Below are 17,921 nucleotides of genomic sequence, written 5' to 3' on the forward strand. Positions count from 1 at the left end.
AACACGTAACTAAATAAAAATGTAGTAGCTCCGTCTAATGAGAACAGGTTAATTATTAATAATTTCTGACAAGCAGGTGTCTGTTAAAATAAAATTGTATCTTAATTGAATATATATCCATATTTATAAAACAATCTTCTTTTATAATGCCACATAAACGTTTTTTGAAGGAAACAGATTCCTATCAGTCGAAAAAAAAAATAAGTTGTGGATTCAATCTGAAAGACGTACTGTATTTTTGTAAGAACCCCCGCTGATATCTGTGAAGTGATGATATAGTTTTTAAAGTATCTTTTCGGATACATAGGAGTGGCCCACTCCCTCGTGGAACCATTAAAATATTTAATTTGGATTTAATCGAGATTTTACATCAATAAAAAAAACATAAATTGTTTTGATATATTACAGGTACTGAATGTAGTGAAATATTTCGAAACAAAAACATTTTTATGGGGTAGTTTACAGAAGAAAAACTTCAGATTTGTAACGGGAAACCATAGAATTTTGTAATTAGAGGTAATCAAAGCCGTTAACAATTCAATATAAGATTGAATTTTCTCAGATATATAACGTCCTAACTAAATTTGACAAATATCAATTTGGCGCAGTCGGTAGGATTAGCCTAAATCGTCCAATTATTTCTCTAAGATTAGAAATTGAAAAAGCAAAAGTCGAGGACTTCACAAATTCTCAAATATCACTAGTTTGGACAGAAACCACCGGAAAAAAATTAAATCAATCCTCTCCAACAGTCAAATAGTGGTGAAAGCAATCAACTCACATATAATAAGATCAAATTTTATCGTAGATTGCCTAGAAACACTGAGCTAGCTAAGAAAATGATGTACTAATCTAACTTCCAGCAGGCGAAAATGAAAATGCAAGGTGTCTGTCCAAAAAAGGGGGTCTAGTCATCTTACCAGAAGTAATCTGTTTCCCAGGGAGAAACCACTTAAAAGTACAACCAAAGGAAATAGAAAATTAGAGTTGAGTCTATGAAGTTGTTTAAAAACTCCTTCAGAGCTTCTGACTGGATACTAATACTTAGAATAAATTGAGACAATAAAAATTCTAACAAACACCTTTGGCTAGGTTTACTATAAGTTATAACTTATGGTTACTGAAGATAAACATATGAAAGATAGAAAAAAGGAGAATATAAAACAAAAAAGAAATACAATAAATGAAGAAATATCTAGAGCAAATTGTAAAACCTGTATTTTTTCAATAAAAAATAAAATGAAATGTGAAATATCGAGAGTATACGAATCAGTATTACTACCAATGCTGATCTGTGGCTGCGAACCAGAAGCAGTAATTAACAATATGTGGAATGAAAATACTGTGAAAAAGAAACGCGACAAATCAAACAGGAGTTGATAGGTTTGAACACAATGAAGAAAAACAAAATATTTAAATTGATATGGGAAACTGAAATAAACAAAAAGAAGAAAAGAAACAGAGAAAAAGGAAATTGAATAGCAAACAATTTGGAAAACAAAGGATTGAACTGCAGATGGGCATTCTTCGAAATACATCAATTCTTATATATTGTGGAATAACGTCAATTCTTTTTCCACATATTGTCGATCAACTTCAATTGAAGCCGATTCTGGTTGATTTCATTTCCTGATGTTTGATGTCTGAGGGCGAGTCACATCAATTCTTGTATATTCATTGGCGTCTACTTTTGTCAGATATCGTCGATTAATATCCATTGAAACCTATAGAGGTTAGTTATCACTTCCTGTTGTTCGATGTCTGATGTCTGATGCCGAATTAAATCAATTCTTCCATATTCAGATGAATTGGCGTCTACTTTTGTCAGATATTATCGATTAACATTCATTGAAGCCATTGTCACTTCATATTTATTGATGTCTTCTGATGTCTATTAATATCTAAAATCCTACCTAAAAAAAATCTTTTCCAACTTGTGAACAAAAGGGAAAAGACCAAAAAGAATACAAAAAAAATTCGTAAAACTCTCAAACAAGGACAGTTCAAATTTTTGGTATTCTTTGGGTGTTAGTCATGTAAGTAATTGAGTACATTTTCATATTTCATTGTGTAATTTTTTCGAGAATATCACTGATGTACTATTGGAGTTAAAAATTTAATATTTTTTCAGTACTTTGTACAAAAGGGAAATAAAAACTGTTCTCGAAGAACGTCAATCGCGATCAAATTACATTATTTTTTATATATTTGGTTAGAACTGGCGTCTACTTTTGTCAGATATTGTCGATCAACATCCATTGAATTCGATAGAGATCAGTTATCACTTCCTGTTGTTTGATGTCGTCTGATGTCTGAGGTCGAATTACATCAATTCTTATATAATTAGGTAAATTGGCGCCTACTTTTGTCAGATTTTTTGAAGTATTTCGAACACATTAAAGTAGTTTTTTGAAATCAGTGCTATTGTAATATAATTTTAGAAGAATTACTCATAGTTAAAATTTTCCTTTCAGTGTCTTTACATTAATTAAGAAAACATTAGGGGTTTGGTAATAGCTTTCCCGTTGAAACTTCTTAAAGAGACGTCCCTGCAATACTAAAATACCTCGATGGCTTTTTATATAATTTTATTAAGTTATTCAGGAGTTTATTATTATCTTTTATTATGTACCTGGACTTTTAATAATACTGTCTTGACATATTATGGATGTATTATTTATATCTTTTCTAAGAAACATACCTAAGCATTAAACAAATGATGAGAATCGACAAGATATTATAGCTTAGTGCATGTGGCCGTAGCAACTGGTATTGTATATTATCTACGTTGTTACTGAATGTGCCAATTTTCGAATTGAATCAATTTAATTGGATTTTGGTTACAATGTAACAAGATAAGCAACTGGTTGACTGAAGAATCAAAACACGTGTGTTAGTGTTACTAAATAATTACTCCTTCAGACGCAAATCTGGGATACTGAACTTGTCCATAACGTACCCATAAATATTTAAGCCAATCAAAAGCAACTTCATATGATAAACATTATGTTTAATTTACAGTTTTTGTATGTTTCATGTGAAATTTCGTTTCCCTGCTGTTAAATATGGATGATACGAATGTGGTTACGGCTATACTGATTTGTTTACAGTAGCTAGAGGTAACAATTGATCCAATGTTGCGTTATTGTTAGTTTCAGTTCTTTTGTAACTTTTAATTGAATCTCTAGGTTTATTTCGAGGATTATTCAATGAAAAACGAAAGATATTCATAAAAAAATCAACAATCGGAATAAATACATCTCTTATTAGAGATCAAATCTGGTTTTTAATTGTTATGGGTCAGTAATTGAACAAATAAATTACTAAATAGTCTCTTTGATCGTTATTAATGGTCCAACAACAGTTGCTAGCTTCACCAACGTGGTTATTATGTAATTATCAGTTAGTTTTAATCTCGGGTTAAGCAAACCTTTCAGGATTGCCAACAAATTACTGTACAGAAAACACACCTCTTTCAGTCTCGCTTCAGAATGAGGTTTCAACTTAATTTGTAGAGATGGAGAGTAACAGATTTCGAAATTAACGGTATTTTAGAACGTATCAATGAATAACATTGTGAAAATCTATTTATCAATTTCGTTTAAACCACAAAGAATTATCAGAGACATAAATGATTATAAAATAATCATATTTAATGCAATTAACCATTTAATTTTATCTTCAATCCATTTATTTTGCTTATAATGTTATTTTGAATGCTTAATATGCTTTCTACTTGCTTAAAACAGTAAGTTTCTAAATTCAATACAGTCAATAATTGTCCTAGTGTCCATTACGTAAACTACTGTAGGTAAAGTTAATTCCAGTGCTACCATATCATTGACATAAGTCAATTTGGCAATGCCAACATTATCACTGTTGTTTTTTGGATGATCAATACACCCCAGGCTTTATCTTTGTTTTCAAAAAGGACATCAACCTTGAAAATCTCTTCTTCCTTGTGAAACTAAATCTCTTTTCTTGTTGATTCGTGAAGAACCAGTAACGACTAGCTTCTTGTTGTTTACTTAAATATTTAGATTAGCATTCATCTTTTGTACTCTTTTGATTTGTATATAAACATAATAAATCTGAAATCCCTATGTTTTTGACACGTTATGGACTTTCAAATCACGAGAGATGGCATCGATAAAATTTACTGTTCGTGAAGATTTAATCACCATCGTTCTAGATTTTTCTCTCCGATCACATTTTTTATTTTTACTTGACTCTCCGCTACAAGTTTTCCTAGTATTTTTTTCCAGAAAACTCTTCATTATGAGTTAACCAAAAAACTTCATGCTCCTTCTTGGAATGTCTTCTCTTGACTCATTGGACAGAAAAAGTTCTTTCCTTTTATTTGGTGGTAGTTCAAGCCGCGTGATTTGCTTTTTTACTTTATACAGAACAAGTAGATGATTGATTAATATGTTCTGTTCTTTTTCTTGTCCAATGGCTTACAAGCTTTGTTTTCATAACTTTTAGTCAAATATTCCAAGCTGACGAACGCGATACAATTTTTGTTAGCAATTCAGCCATTCCGAGATAGCCAAAAAACTATATCCTACTTCTTAGAATGTCTTCTTTTTTCTAAACCATCTGACACATAAAGTGCTTCGCTGATTTTTCGTAAACTGGTATTTTCAAGATTGTACAAGCCACACAATTTGATTTTTTACTTAAAAAATAACAAGACGCTTTTATGGATTACTGCTTTATATGTTCTACTCTTTTTCCAAGATTCCATAGAATCCAGGCTGACGCACTTCTTATATTTTTATTCATCAACCTAGCCAACCCGAATTAACTGAATTACTACGAATGCTGTTTTTTTCAACCTCCGATCGCTCCGTGCAGATGCTACGCTGGCAGAAGAGAGCGGATAAGCGCTGTAGATGACTGCGAAGCTCTCGCACTACAACTCCACTGTCCTTGATATTCAGGCGTCAGTCGGCGTTGTGCTACAGCCATGTAAGTGGAGTGTGATTAGTTTTCTACAGGCTGAAGGCCTGGTGGTGCTGAAGAAATCCATCGGAGAATGTGTATATAGGGAAAACTTCATGAGTGATGCGTGAATAATGTCGAAAGTTTAAAGATGTGATGATAAAGGAAGTCAAGGACGCAAATCTGTCGTTTGAGATGACCTGGTTCAACGAGTGATTCACAGTGAATCATTGGGAAGATAAGACGTTTTTCGTAATCCGTGGTTTTCATAAATGTGTAAGCCTTGGGATTTGTTTTGATGTAAAATCTTCACATATTCTGCCTTTTTCACTATCCAACCTTTCCAGTTCTAATATTTTTGCACATCACGTTCGCGCCAATCTTTTTTTGTCATAAATTTGTGGTAATCTTTTTTCTGTAGACTTCCATCTCTAAAATCTGTTTATTTAGATAAATTACAGAATAATTTCTTACAGAATCGTTTGTAAATGTTTCACTGATGTTTTTTGTCCATTTTACATGCTGCCAATTTTTTGGTAACTAAATGGAAAGAATGGATTTTCCTAATGACATGAATGAGTGCAAGCTGAATCTGTCATTATTGAAATTCTGATTCTTCATTAGCTAAATCTCGAGACTCAATTATCTACTGTATTTATCCAGATTATGGAATAAACTATTTCTATTCGGCTTTGAGATGATTCCAAACGCCATTGTGAATTATGCTTCTTGAATAACTTCGAACTCGGTATATTTACATAGTTTTCATGTATTTTTGTTGTCAAATTCTTATTTTAAATTCAAAAATTTAAATTATACGGTTTAAAAGATCAATGACATCGATTCCTTTCATAAATCTGACAAACTTGTTATTGTTGGGGTTTAAATGATACCTTTAACCACTAAACTGGCAATTTTTTAAATTTTGAACGTACATGTAACTCGTTCACGACTTCATCACATAATTTTCATTCCGGGAGCTCTTTTTAATGTTACCAAAACATCTTATTACGTTCCCTAATGTCGGTTTTCGAAATATTTCGCAAAAAGAATTTGCCGAAGGCGGTTGAAGTTCACTTAAATGATTTTCATTGTGGACGAGTTTTTCATACAATGCTCTATACTAAAAATCATTTATTTTTTATAATCTTTTTGTTATTTATGAACCAGGAAAAAATCAGCTTAAAGTGATCTTCGGAATTCTTTTTTGTACGTAAATTAATAAATTCCACATTTAGTTTGTCAATTTATATTTTGATTGGGTCGAGAAATAAATTGGGTAACTATAATTTGATAGAAACCTAGTTGAAAATGTTGGGACAAAGAAAAAAATTAACTGTCTCACTTGAAAACAAAGTCCTTAACTACAAATCTGTCATCAAGCCTATATGAACATAATATAGAATAGAGCTGTGGGGTTGCGCTTCCAAATCTAATACAAATATTATTCAGAGATTCAAATCTGAAAGACCCCGTCAACTAGTAGATGCTCCATGGCCCACTGTACAAGAAGTTATCCAAAAGAGGATCATCAAATACCACAAAACTATAGAAACCCACCCGAATCCACTACTGGAGGAGTTGTCAACGCCAAGAAACGCGAAAATACTGAAAAAAAGTTGACCAATAGACCTAATATGAGGTACAAGACGTTGCATAACTGGATGTAAGCATCACCAATAATAATAAATTAATAATAAAAATTTGTAATAAAAAAATAATGACTGGAAATTTCATGTAGCTTATTGTTAGTACTCAGTACTAAAATCATCCCGTTTCATCAGTAGTTACAATCACAGTTTCTTTTCCAGATCTCCAGAATGAATTCTGTCAGTACCATACGAAGATGCTTCCAAAAGTAACTGGTCCAACACAAAAATGTTGGAAATTAATATATTTATTGCTCTACGTTCGATATCTTTCATTGCTGGAAAATCTGTTACCACCGAACCATTTTTTCAAATCTGGGAACAGAAAATAATCCGAGGGGTCTAAATCTGGCGAAAAGAGTGCATTAGGTAACAATTCAAACTTTAATTCATTAATTTTGGCCATTGCAATGATTAATATGTCAGCTGATGGATTAACTTGAAGAAACAACATTTTCTTCTTAGCCAAATGCGGTAGTTTTGCTTGATTTTTTTCGCTCAAACGTTATAATAAGTTCGCATAATACTCGTTCTTTATAGTTTTTTCTTTTTGAGGATAGTCAATGAAAATTATCCCACGCGCATTCCAAAAAACCGACGCCATGATAGAACACTTTATAGTCGGTACTCCCTTCCACAATTCGGTTCGTTTTTTTGCTTATTTTCTCACTAAATTCAGTAAGAACGTGAAGATAATAATGATGGTTACCTACAAGAACCAATTGCATTAAATTTTGATTTGCTCTTTTTTGGTTATTGGCGCTTTGCTACAAGATCATAGATAAAAAAAGAAGATTTTACCTGTTCTAATTAGTTTGAGTTATATTCAATATTTTTTCGACATTTTCAATAGATTTTAACATGGAAGGACGACCCTAACGTGAATCATTTATGAAACTTCTTCTCTGCCGTCATGAAAATGTTTAAACCACTAAAAAACACGTGAACGCCACAAAAATTCATTGCCTTACACTTATTTCAATAAATTATAAGTTTTAGTTGCAGATTTTCCAAGTTTTATGTGAAATTTTTAATACAAAACAAAAAAACACACCCTATACAAACGAAGACTACGGCTACACTGGTTTGTTTACAGATACGGTAGAAAATATATTCCAAAGGGTATTTTTTATAAATAGGTTTAGTGGTTAAGGCGTTAAAAATAACAAATAACTATTTGGAATATTTAAAGCATACAAACAATTCGATACTAGCCTTGATTTTGTCGCTATATAGATCACTATGTATGTTTTTGCAGTGTAAAATATGGAAACCAACACGTCCATTATACTATAAATCCGAACATGCGGTATGCAGAAAAAATAATATATAATTTTTGGACAGTCCTCGAACGGAAATGGCTGAAAATGTTTTAGAAATTCTAAAAAGATATAAATTAGTATTTTTTTATGTATTTTCGAAAATAAGCGTATTTAATCTTTCAGTCGAAGTAAATAAGACTGGCTATACTATCATTATGAGTTTACTAGACTTGCATTATAAAAAAAAATGTACTATAATTTTGTACAAACATATGTTAGTTAATATCTGACTATTATTACATATTACGGCTGTTTTTCGTGGAATATTTATCACAAATATTGAAGTTTTTTGAGTTTTAGAAGGATACGGAATATTTGCGAACCTGAAAACAATTGAAAAGTATTCTTTCAGCAATATTCAAACTAAAAAATAAAAAATTATTATTCAGATGAGAAAAAAATTACACTTTTGGTATTTTGTATGACGCTTTGATTTTTATTCGAAAAAATCTGCTCAGTAGTTACTATTTAAGTTTCGAGATATGGCAACACTGATATGAATATGTCAAATCTGACAGTGCAATCGTAAAGTTTGACATTTTTAATAGTGAACGTACACGGAACGTGCTGTTAAACGAGTGTCAAGTTGTTTCCAGATACTTGAAACATAAATCTTGGTCAAAAAATGGATGACTTTCGATTAAACCAACGATCAACTCGCTTCTACTTTTGGTGATGAAGCGCCATCTCAAGCAATCGTGTTTAGTTGGTTTTCCGTATTGAATCGAACTTCGCTACATAATGAATTTCCTGGAGGTATTCCAAAATCCAAAAACGCAAGATCTTCGTGTGACTTACCGTGATATTAAGACGTTTATAAGTTTACAACAGGCGACGAATCATGGATCTATGCATATAAACCTGGAAGTAGAAAAACAATCGACTGTATGGGTCCTTCAAGACGAGCCAAATCCGACAAAAACTCTTCGCGCACGAAGCACCTCGAAGCAAACGGTCACTTGCTTTTCCGGAATAACTGGACATATCGTTGGAGCAGCGTAGAACGAATTTTTACCAAAATTTTTTGAAAATATCAGTCGCAGGAGACGAATCATTCTCCACCACGCCAAACAGTCAAAAAATGAATGGTATCCATTAATTTCTTCTGATTCCCGCAGATCAAAAATTAATAGCGAGGTCAACGTTAATCTACACCTGAAGAAGGTGTATGTATGCCCATCTCAAAATTTAAATAGCCAATCTTGTATTATAATAAAGTTCTTTAGTACGAAAAACCTTGAAGGAAACATCAATAAAAAATCTATCTAGAAGAGAAATCAAGAATATGGAATTTTTTTAGGATAAAATCGAGTAGCCTGGTTAAAAATAAAATTCTCAGATAATATCGTTATTTTTTTATGGGGCGTAGCACTAGTCTAATGGCCCTTTTGAACCGCCCGGGCGGTTAAGTTAAGATGAATCTCTGTTACTGCCGTTTAGACAAATCGTCATTTAGCATCTTGTTTATTAGATCAATACTTCCCCATTCCTTCAGTGATGATTAGGGGTTCGAGACCTGTAAGTGATTGTTTCATACTCGACTAAATTCGTCTTGTCTCCTTCCTGGATATGATGATCGTTATCATAGTTTGGACTACTTCCTAGCTTCGTTTGCTTTCAATCATTATTTCTATAAGCTTATTGGGTGTGATCAGTACAACCTGTACAATCTACCATCAACAAAAACGTACTCTTTACTTAACTCAATAAAATTTATAGTTTAAAAGATACGTAGATTTTTAGATCGCTGTACAACACCGTTCGCCATAAAGAAACATTCTGAAGAAAATTATCATAAATTGCAATTATTTATTGACTTATATTGAATGTATTAAAACACTGCTTGATATTTAATTGAAATCTGCAAGCAACCAAACTTGTTAATGTCAATTTCCTGTCTATTTATTCAAAAGCTGTCATCATTATCATAATTATCATTTGGTTTGGAAGTTTCTATATGGTAGAATTTACCTTTAGTGAATATGCCATACATTTGATGTATGGTTTGTCTTCTGGTAACTTCTCAGAAACCAGAAGGTTGTAAGCTGAATGCTTTCTACAGGATGTTTCTATATTCGATCGACAACGCTCTACCACAATAAATAATTCATTTTGATATAGGAATACGAATCCTTACGGGATCTAGTTGCTGAGATATAGGGTGTTTTCAATCAAAATAAAAAATTTGCCATAAATCAAGAACGATTTTAAATTATTTGAGATAATACAGTATAAGCCCGAATAAGGTTTGCAGACACCGTATCACGTTACTCAAATTTGAAACGAAAACATGGTTAAAAGTGTCCAATGTCATGTGCTTCAAGTGCCGAAGTGCTGCATTCTTGGAAGCATCGACGTAGCGGAGACCAAGCTGCAAAGTGCTATTGATCGAAATCAACATTGTCTCTATTAAATTTTTAAAAATATTGCGGAGAGTAATCTTGATGTAAATAGTCTAGTACAAACTCCGCTCATGAATACTCGAAGAAAATTGGAACATCTTGTTAATACTGAGGTGTAACGTAACAGATTATTCTGTACTGTTTCTACAGGATGTTTGTATATTCGACCTACAACGATCTACCAAAGACAGATCTTAATAAATGATTCATTTTGATGTTCAATGTTTGGTCGAAATCGAAATCAAAAATTTGGCATAAATCAAGAACGCTTCTAATTATTTTTTTTCAAATTTGGTGATCAATACGCTCCTCAATGAAGTAATATTTTGACATAAGTAAACTTTGGAAAAATTTAAAAATTGGCGCGCTTTCAGGGTGAGTTGTCACTTTTAGCCCCATATTTTTTACGCCACTGAAGCAATTTTTGGTTTTAATTTTGTTTTAAATAGCCTGATTACTTTTAGTTAAAAAACTAATAATGTTGGAGCTAAAATAAACGGTGTTGTAGAAATTTGCCTCTAAACAAAAGTCTGCAGGTAATTAAATACTACTCAATATTTATAAATTATAATCTAGTAAGCACGTGTCATATTTTTTCATTGTAATGTATGAAAAGTTTAAAAAAAACATGCAAATTGGCCAGTGTTCAAGCATTTGGACCTATAGATTTTCAGATACGTATGGAATTTTCAAACTGGTTTTTACAAATCCTATATCAAATTGAATCATTTATATTTCTTTAATTTCTTATTTCTTATATATAATACATATTTATATTTTAGTTTTTTAATAATTTTTGGAAGATAAAATTTTTATAAAGTCTTAAAGAAAAGTCGAAAAAAAAACTAAATTTTAAACAGAAGAGACTTAAAATCAATTAATTGAATCAAAATGAATCATTTATTGAGATCTATCTGTGATAGAGCGTTGTCGGTCGAATATAGAAACACCCTGTAAAATTATTCCCGATTACAGAACCTTTGTTAAGATTGATCACAGCTTACGGGAAACAGGTTTGTCTACATGAATTAACTAAACTAAATTCTATTATTTTCTGTAAAATGATATCTTAGGAAGTTTCCTACCAAAACGATTTCCTTGGTATTTACAACGATCTTAAACCAAAATTATCTAGAGATTGTACAGGTTGTCCCTGCAAAAGTTACGGATTGTTAAACATTTGGCATGAGCCGCCCCTGGCTTTCAGATAGTAGTGTAGAATAATATTTTTTCCGTCAAATAGACGATATAGACATACATAATCATCCATTAAAAATTCATAATGTAGAATGAGCAATTTAGATAAAATATTTGAATTTGATTTTGAAGTTGCAATTTTAAAGACCTATAACTCAGAAACGAGGGTTCGTATGAGAATTTTTTTGTCATTTCTCAGCATTATTTTCACGTCATCTACACACTCCCGATTTTTTTGGTATCCAACGCTAATTGATAACCAATAAATTATAAATAATTTGTACCCAATTTAACCGAAAGCGCTGGACGCGTAGACACCACCGGCTCATGTTACCACGATCTCAACCATTGGCGTAGGTTGTTATTGATGGCACCGTTTAACTTCTTCTACATGTCAACAGTTCGTTATATTTGAAAAATTAAGCGTATCTTTTTAAATTTCTTTTATTTATTATCGGAATGAAATTATTCATGGAAGAATTAATATTTTGTAAGTTTATAAAGCTACTAGGTTTCATAGTAATAACAAGCGATCATATTTTTGTCACGTTTATAATGTTTAACATTGTTTTCGACTTTTTGTAGGTAATAATGTTCGCCCCTTACATAAATTCAACACATTTCGTTCGTTCTTCGGTCAAGTAATCTAATACATTCTTGTTAAATGGCTTGTTTTAAAAGGTTGTATCACACATTTTAAACTATACAATAGCTTTATGTCTGATACCTTGACAATTACAAGCCAATAAGGATTTTCTCGTTGGGTGTTTTTTATAGTTAGTGAGATTGTGTATGTTGTTTAGTCACTGATATTTCGTTAAATTCTGTTAACTAGAAATCTTACATTAATACATTAATTAGTTTTATAACTACTCATTTTTGTATAACTGTTATAAAAGAAACATTTTAATAACTGTAAATACAAATGCCCTGTATATAATTAAAGTCTGGTAATTTTGAAAATGTAGCAGTGTCTTTCCTATTGCACTCTATTCCTTCAAAATTTTCTTATTAAACACGAAAACTAGCTAAAATTATGGTCTATAACTTCATTCGTGCGGATTGACAAGAGATGGCGCAACTTACATCTTTCCAATATTTCGAAACTGCGTTGGAAAGCTACTGTTATTGTACGTCTTTTCAGTATATGTCATTCATTTGAAGCGTAACAACAATAATTTTTTTCACTTAAATATGTCCAACTTTGTTCCTGAAAAAGTGTTTTTGCGGGTAGTTCTTCTTCATTACTTTAATATGAAAAAAATGCTGCCAAAAGTCATCGTATTTTGCTAGAAGTTAATGGTGAACGTGCTAAAAGTGGTTTGCACGGTTTAAAAGTGGTAATTTTGGCTTGGAAGACGATTAACATCCAGGGTAGCCAAAAAAGTTTGAAGATGAAGAACTGGAAGCATTACTCGATGAAGATTGTTGCAAAACACAAGAAAAACTCGCAGAATCCTTAGATGTCACTCAAGCAGCCATTTCAAAACGTTTAAAAGCAGCTAGATATATTCAAAAGCAAGGAAATTGGGTTCCACATGAACTCAAGCCGAGAGACGTTAAAAGGCTGTTTTGGATGTCGGAAATGCTGCTGGAACGTCATAGAAGAAAGTCATTTTTGCATCGGATTGTTACTGGTGATAAAAAATGGATCCATTAAGACAACTCCAAGCGCAAAAAATCATATATGAAATCCGGCCAACCAGCCAATTCTACGACAAAACCGACTATCCATGGCGCAAAGGTAATGCTCTCTATTTGGTGGGATCAGAAGGATATGCTGTATTATGAGCTGCTAAATCCGGGTGAAACCATCAATGGAGAACGCTACCGAATACAATTAATCCGTTTGAAGTGAGCAGTAGCCGAAAAATGCCCGGAATATGCGACCAAACACGAGGCAATAATTTTCCATCATGACAACGCTCGGCCCCACGTTTCTATTCCAGTTAAGAACTAATTGGAAAACAGTGGATGGGAAGTTTCACCTCACCCGTCTTATAGCCCAGACCTTGCCCCCCTTCTGACTACCATTTGTTCCGGTCGATGCAGAACGCCCTCACTGGAATACGTTTCACATCAGAGCAAGATATCAAAAATTGACTTGATTCATTCTTGGCTGCCAAGCGCAGTTCTTTTGGGATAGGATCTACAAATTTCCAGAAAAATGGGAAAAGGTCGTAGCTTCAGATGTGCAATACTTTGAATAATACTATTGTACAAGTTTTTCTTAAATAAAAGTTCAAATTTTCAAAAAAAAACCGCACGAATCAAATTATGGACCACAATAAAATAACGAAAAATTCACTTTTTGGCCAATGGTTTGCGGACCTGTTTATCGGACAAAAAACCACCACGAACCACAGTCAGTCATAAAAGCAAAATTTCAATTTTCAGACGAAAAATTTCAGTACAAACCGTGAAACTTTATATTAAGGACCATCGATTTACACTGATTTGCGAACGCGGGCGAAGAAGAGAAAGTTTGAGGTTATGTCAAGTGTAAATCAGTAGAAATTGTAAACGTATTTATGAGCTCTCCGCGCCCCCCGACATGAGAGATGATCCCACCCATCAGAAAAAGCTACCAGACCCCTTCAATTAAGGTTAGAAACTGATTTTGTTGTTTTATAATCAACACAAAGTGTTATTTGAAATTTTAGGCAAAATAGTAAATAATATACTTGTTTAGAGTTCTTTTGTGAGATAAAAACAACCACATATCGATAACGTGCATTTCGAAAACAATAAATACATGCTAAACACATTGTTCAAACTACCACTACACCAACACTCACAATTACACTGTCTGACGCGCGTTTCGATAACCAAATTATCGTCTTCAGAGACTGAAAGTGAACTAAAGTCAGTAAGGTAAACAGTTCATCTTCAGTCTCTGAAGACGATAATTTGGTTATCGAAACGCGCGTCATACAGTATAATTGTGACTGTTGGTGTAGTGATAGTGTGTTCAGTACCAGTATATGAAGTCTTGTGCATCTTTTTTGCTAGTTTCCTGTAGATATTTAAGTCTTTATCTCCCGTACTTACATGAACAAATGTATTTCAAATATTTAACTACATCATTCAGATTAATTGTTATCTAATGAGGTTTGGAAGTTAGACCTGACATCTGTAGACACAAACTTTTAATAATTCTTGAATTTGCTCGTTATAGTCTACATAATACTATATGTCAAGTTTTAAAAACTGCTTAACCTTTTTTTAGTGATCTGCTTTTGACTCCAATATATTATATGATTACTTCGTCATTTTTAAATCAATTCTTAAACACAAGTTCATTAAAAACCAAAACCGTTACAGATTTTATTGAGGGTCACTGCTATAAATGGTAAATTCAGCGCCATCTAATGACACGTAATTTTCGCCAATAAAATATCAAATCATAATAATGAACTAACCTAACTTTCTCTCAACTGCAAGTTGAACAAATGATGCCTGAAAATGACGTAACGTTAATAACTTTGTGTCTAAATTTTCTACCCCTAAATGATTAATGGCAACATTGGACACGGCATACATGACACAATACAAAATGGCGTCTTAAACGAGGTACGTTTCGTTATACATAAAACTAGTTTCAAAAATTATTTACTCAAAAATTATTTATCTCCGAAATTTAAAATTTCGATATAAACTACTTACTTCATGGACTATTTGTCATGAAAATATGAACATTCATACTAGAAATGAATCCGTAGGAAAAATAATGGAATCTTAATGTGAAGATTGAGGTTGCTTCTGATGACACAATTATGAATAGTCGCGATGAATACTTGATAACTGTTGACATATGTCAATTTCGGCATCTAGATTGCCTGGTTACTTAGTTTAGGTTCCAGCATAGATCATAATTTCGGATTAGAACATATATGTATGTTTAGAACACATTTTGCTTTTTAACAAGAAGGTATAATTTCCCAAACGTATCCAATCAGCTACCAAAGAACGTCTTTCCAGTAGTATACAACCTACAGATATTCAAGATCAATATCCACAAGCATATCCATACGACAGGCACTCGAGATTTACTAAAAACAGAATCCAATTGTTGGAAAATACCAAAAGAAAGTTTGTTCATTTGTTAATGTACTAGACCATAGTATGACCGTCTATAACAAAAACAAACGTTCCAAATACGTTTCAAATACTTAGGATGATTCCATTCCATTCGATAGTCTGAGTTATGTTTCAAGCAAATCCTGAAATCGTAACTAGTAATACTATATTTATATATAAAAGTATCAAAAAATCTAGCAAAACAAAAAAATATCATTACGTAAAAAAAATCTTTTTCGTCTTTCAAGCTAGGTCCTAGTATAAGATCCATGATCAATGTAGACACGATTAGGATTAGATTTCCGGCTGTAGTGACTTGTGTACTTGGCTGTTATTTTAATATGATCATGCACATTTTTTACTGTTTCTTCATGTAATCGGTTTTTGTGATTATCTTCGTTACTTTTTGGATCCGCATATCCCTTTCTTAGACTTTTGTAGACCATTAAAGACAGCAACTCCTTCTTACATATTATCTTATCAACTCCGTCTATCTTCACAGAATATTTTGTCTTCTTGAGACAATTTCATTTTTTTAGGGAAAACCTTTATTGCACCAAATAGATACGTATCCTGTTTGTCATACGAATCCAAATTCCAGAAAGAATGGTAAACGGTCTCTTCTCTTCACCTAAAACCAATTACATGCAATGGCATGGAGATCCCATGGATTTTGGGGAAGTTTGTTTACCCTTTGCTTTTTCTCGTTTCCTGGATTCTACATTTTGATGGCGCCATCTAGACTTATGGCTACCTTGATATCACTTTCTTCGCTAAAACCACAATCATAATCTTCATCCTTCACACTATCATCTCTTATCCGATACTGGCAGAACTTTTGGAGCCTGTGATCTGTCTCAATTTTGACCAATAAAACACATTCAAATGACTAGACGCAAAAACGAATCTTTTACGCAGCGTTGCCAAATGTTGGGTTTGGGGCTTGTTATCTCTATGACTGACCTTATTTCGTGGAATCTCAAGATTTTGTGACTTTTGGCTTGTCACCTGTCAATATAGTTCTGGAATTGTGGGGATCCATGGACGTTCTGGAACTTAACGTGTTTATATAATTAAGGAATTGAATTTTCGAAACCCTCACATATTTTTCAAGTTATTTTAGTTGGAATAAGTGACAATTTGAAATTCAAAGCTTGTAAGCTTTGGAATAAACCAACATTTGATTTGGACATTATTGATAATTACCAGTTTCACACAAAACGTCAATTCTGCACCCTCTGAAACCACGTTATGATATTAACATCTTCAATGGTTAATTTAGGTGTGATGTAAATGTTATATTTCTAAATCACACCTGGTATAATTGATTATAAACAGTACTACGTTGGATATATAAGAAATTAAACGTTATAGTAGTTGTTAGAAGTGTTTATAAAGATAAATTGAACTTTCACAATGATCCTCGATAGAAAAAATCTTATAATCACACTTAATGATATAATGTTTACCAACGGTTATTTTTTTCTTTCCTCTCTTAGAATACGATAATTTAGTATTGTGTTAACGTTTTATAGGTAAAGCTAGATCGTGAGAACTGAGAACATAAATGTTTATTATTAAATATTTAATAAAACTTGTTAAATATGAAAGTAAATTGATGAAAATAACGGTAAAAGCTTATGAAATTGATGTTCAAATGTAATTTCGACCATTTGGCCTCCACGGTTAGCGCTTACAAAGCGACAATAATCACAAAATTTTTATTTGTGACTCAATTCGTTGAGTGAATTAATTGTGTGGCATGTGGCTCTTGTTAGACCATCACTCTGACCATCATTGATGAACCAAAGTACATTAAACATAACTTTCCACGTTTATTATGTTGTTAAGATGAAGTTTAATAAAAAAGAAGATTTGTCATGTTAAAAACATTAGTTTAAATTTCCTTTGTATATAATTAAAAGTATCAAGTACAAACACGTTTCATTATAACGATTTAAAATTCTCGACTGCTTTTAAGAACGCTTGTTCTAAAGTATTAGTTCTGTGAACGCATTTCGTGGTTATGCCATAACAAAAAACCTATCAACTGTCAATCACAAAAAAAATCCGATTGCGTCAGGCGTAAAAGCGTTTATTGAAGAAGCGCAAACTCGAAGTAAAATTTTCTTGTAGGCGTTCGGGGATGTCTGAACCACTTCAACCTATACAATATAAAGATCTCTTTGTTTAACTTGATAAAATTTATAGTTTAGGTCAATGTCACATATCGCATTAATTTTACGTCATCTACTCCCTCCCGAATTTTTACATCAAGTCATGGAATTGGATTTTTAAATTGACATGGATTTCAATTATTCAGAAAT

Source organism: Diorhabda sublineata, chromosome 4 (genome assembly GCF_026230105.1).
Source record: "Diorhabda sublineata isolate icDioSubl1.1 chromosome 4, icDioSubl1.1, whole genome shotgun sequence".
Classification (NCBI taxonomy): domain Eukaryota; kingdom Metazoa; phylum Arthropoda; class Insecta; order Coleoptera; family Chrysomelidae; genus Diorhabda; species Diorhabda sublineata.